Below are 4,738 nucleotides of genomic sequence, written 5' to 3' on the forward strand. Positions count from 1 at the left end.
CGTACTTTACTTATCCCGAAGCATTAATGCTTCGTAAAATCACTAAATATTATAGATATCGTCTATAATTGAACCCTCGATTCGTTCGGGTTTCCATAACTATCGATCGATTAATCGTATATTCAATACGATGAATTATATATTCACGTACAACCAATACAGTGAACCATGTATTCTCGTATAATTACTATGGTAATTCATGTACCCGACATTAAATATGACGTAACTATTGTCTACCGGTTAGGGTATACCGGGTTTCGTCGAAATCGTTACATTGACCATCACCACCACCGCCACAACCGTCACCACCATCCAGGGGCGGACCTAGCTAATGAGGAGGGGTAGCACGTTTCGTCGGTAGTGTAAAAAAAAAATTGGTCGGTTTTCGTGTTTCGTTACCCATAAAAAAAGATAACGTTACCCCTATGTGTTTTAAGCCCAACCAATTTAATACTTAAACCCAACACAAGCCCACTTAAATTATAAAGCCCATACCAAAAATACCCAATAACCCAAATAATCATTTTAAGTTTAACAATAAAAAAAAGGCCAGATATTGTAAACACATGCACACAGCCGACAGCTCTCTGTCTCTCTAGACTCTGCTCACCACACACCACCAGCTCACCACGGCTGTTGCCACCTACTGCCACCTCCACCTCCATCTGCCACCACCCACCTCCTGACCTCACTCGACCACTCCACCTCCGGCCTCTCCTTTCCGGTAAGATTTCTTGTATTTAGGGATTTAGGGTTATGTTTAAATTGGAGTTAATTTGAGATTTATGGTTTATGTTTAAATTAGAATTTGTTAGGTATTTAGGGTTATATATAAATTGGAATTGATTAGGGATTTTGCCTTTAGTTTTATGTGTAAATTGGAATTCATATTAGGTTTTTGGTTCGAATTTTGTTTACGAAACTTTGAAGATGAGTAAACAACCTCTTATTAGCAACATTTTTAAACGACAAAGAAAAGAAAACGATGACATCGGTTTATCACCAAGTTTAAATATTCCAACTTCAAATTCAAACATATGCGACTCTTTTATTTTCTTATTTAATTAAATATTGTGTTTATCAATATTTTTGTTGAGTAAACTTTAACACTACTCATTAACAATATATGTTTGATCTGATCGATTAGTAAGTTAATTAATAAGTTCGAATAATTTTCAATATTATTAAGCAAACAAGTTTAGGTTATCTTAATGTGCCCATTATAAACCAGCTTGTTTTGATCCGTCATTGCAAATGGGATAACTGGGCGGCGATACGCTTGTAACACGAAGCCGAGCCCGGGACGCATCAGACGCGTAACTAGACATCTTCATGAGAAAAACGTGTTACTGGGCTTCTCTACGCGTGAAAGGTAATCAGGCCCCGTAAACGCGGAACCGGTAAAAAAAAATTTTCTTAATGTACGATTAAAATTTTTTTTTACGCTTCCCCATAAATTAGTTTCTAGATCCGCCACTACCACCATCTACCAATGCTACCACCGCCACCCCTACCGCTTGACCGACACCACCACCTTCGCCACCACCACTTTCGTCGTCGGAGCTTCCACCGTTGCAATTGCCGGCTTTTTTTTTTTGGTAAAATGTATTTTGAGATATGAGCGTTTTTATTATTTCTATTTCATTCCGACAACTTTTTTGGATACTAAACAATAAAAAGTATAATTAATTTCATTCTTATATGTTAACCAAACAATTCAAAGGAATGATAATGATTCATCTCATTCTCTTGTTGTCACACCCGACTAGCACAATGCGTAAGCGTAAAACGGGAATGCAACAGACACCTCTTGTATCAACACATTGTTTATAAAGAAACATCACAAACTAATTTACAATATATTACAATTCATTGTTCTATCATTGTTTTACAGTCTAGGCGATACAAACAAAACTAGTTCGTTAACTAAACGATCTTACTACTAACGCCCTTGCTTCTATTCATATAGCATCAGCCACACACCTTGGGCAAGTAACAGATCACCAAATCATTCCGATTTAGGTACACCTGAAAAGCAGTTTAAAACGGGTCAACTACTAGAGTTGGTGAGTTTCACGAGTTTCAAGAAAACAGTTATGAGTATTCACAAGTTAACACTTGTAATCATGAAATAAGTATGTATGTATGTAAATGATGTAATTATGCTAAGAAGCCTTGACTGTATGTGCTGCGTGCATCCATTTCCCACACTCAATCAACCACTATGGCTCCCCTTCCGCCCACAACTTGCCCTGGTAGTTATGTCTAACACTACATAGCCTGTTTGTATAAATATGGTCATTTTCAAACGGCGCTATGTGACACGGCAACCAGGCCGATTCCGTTTGGGTTTGTCAAACCAATAGTACTATTCACAAGCCACCGGCTCGAAGTTAATCACTGTGATCGTGGGAACTTTCGTGTGTTTGCACTTAGATAATTCACATCAATACATGTTTCAGGTATGTATATGTAATCAAACATGTTTTTCACCCCAAAAGTTCGTAAAACAGTTTAGAAGTGGGGTCATGAAACTCACTGTTTAGTAGATAATCAGTAGCACGTCGGTTCGAGGTTTGTATAACTTGCAATCAAGGATTCCTATAATCAATATTATAATAATATTAATATTTTAATATTATTATAATCTTAATACTAAACTGGGCTGTATAACTAGGGTATAGCTGGAACGTCCAGAAAGTGGCATTAGGCTTAGGTTGTGATGTTGTTCAATGTCTAATACTTAAAACCGAACTTGGCTCAGTTTCCCCGTTTTTTTAGCTGGGTCAAGTTGTTCGTTTATGCGTTCAGGAAACAATTATGGGGAAATAAGCTTGGGTAAATGTGTTGATCAATAAAATGATTAAGTTATAAAGAAAGATCACATACTGGGGTCCCGGATTAGCCACGAGGCCTGTTTCCGTTTATTCAGTTTGATTTAAGAAGAAACGAGCACAATCCACTCGGATTGTCCAGGTTTCTCATAGAAAACTTCGTTTTTACTTAATTAATCCAAAAATATGAATTTTGATCACTCTTGGTGTTTTAATATTCCCGCAGGTTCGTTAATTGCGAACTTGCCAGTTTTTATGAAAATTAAATTTGTTTAATCTTTAAATTAGCACAATTAATTAACCGTTAATCATTAAATTATGAAAATTTAGCCACTTATCAATTAAAATATGTAGATTCTTATAAAAATATTTCTGGAATTATTTACTGATTTATTAATTTATAAAAATTCATTTTATCAGCTATATTTCGCCTGAAAATCGTTCATTTATCCCAAAAAATTTCCAAAAATTCCACTAAAATTCTTGAATACTCAAATTATATCCCAAAACAACCTGTATCAATTCCAGAATATAAAAAGCTCGTGCAATATTCTTTTCGGCCCAAATTCGGTTATAAAAATTCACACGAACGCATATACACAAAACAACTTTAGACTTCTCAAAATGATCCCAAAATTCATATGTGATCAGAATACATCAAATATGAGTTTCCAGAAAAATTTCATAATTTTTGAAGTATATTAGCTATTTTTCCCAAATAAACGTCCCAATTCGATAATAAATTCATCAAATATTCTTTGAATGGTCGAAAAATTACCAAATTTGAACAGGGACTCATTGACATGGTCCCTGATGTCCTGCAAAATTTCAAGGCCTAATAATATCCACATCACAACCTTAACCTAAACAGCCCATAAGCGAGTGTTTCGGCATTACCGTAGCGGTTTTGGTTCGTTTCCGCCTTTCTAATCAACTTTTCAAGCTCTTGAGCTCCTATGTAGGCTAGATACAAGTACTATATCACAAACCAAGCAATTTTTCATCAACATAACAGCCCTTAACTTAGGGTTTCGGCTAGTGCACAAAAAAACGAACTTTTGACCCGTAAAAATGCCGTTTCAACCCTTTAATCCGTGTTTATAGCCAAAAAAAATCATGATTCTGGTTTGAAACTAGGTTTAACATCAAAGTATGTTTTTGAATGATTTTTGAAGGTTTTACATGGTTAACTATGATTTTTAACAATCAAGACATGTTTATATGTTATTAAACGAGTTTAAACGAATCAAAAATCGATTAATCATAAAGTTTTTACCTAGTTTTCTTGATGGTTTTTTCTGGAGACTTGTAGAAGATCAGATTACACAAAGTTTCATATTGTAAAATATCTACACAAAGTTAATATATAAAAAAGTTTACTTAGGGGAGGGGGGTTAAAATTTGGCGGCCGGACCACATATTGGGCCCCCTTGGGCTTATTTTTGGCCCAAAAATCTGTTTTACAAGCCCAAATACGAAAAGCCCAATCCAAATTTAGTTCGGGTTCGGTTTTTGGCGCGAAAAACTTATCGGGTGCGTTAAACAGTGCGAAAACGATTGTTTTTTGGCTAGTTTTGTGTAAATTCATAAAAATATAGTATTCTTTTGTAAAAATTGAAAATATTTTCACGGATCGCCTAAAACATTTCAAATAAGTGTTTGGTAAGTCTTTTTCGGCTTAACGGATGATACAATGCTTGGTTTGTAAATATCTTTCGCGTTTAAATCTATAGCGGGTAGTTAAACGAGCATGTTTTCGTTTACCTTGTTTGCTATCGAACTAAGACCATAATACCAATATATTAGCTTATATTAAACGTATATCACTTATAGATGGCCCCCCGGGATATCTGGGTCATCACCAGACCCGTTCGGTTAATCGTTTGATTGCTACGTATTACGCG

This window comes from Bidens hawaiensis, unplaced genomic scaffold, assembly GCF_021521415.1.
Source record: "Bidens hawaiensis isolate Kalapana, Puna unplaced genomic scaffold, B.hawaiensis_p1.1 tig00034264_1, whole genome shotgun sequence".
NCBI lineage: Eukaryota > Viridiplantae > Streptophyta > Magnoliopsida > Asterales > Asteraceae > Bidens > Bidens hawaiensis.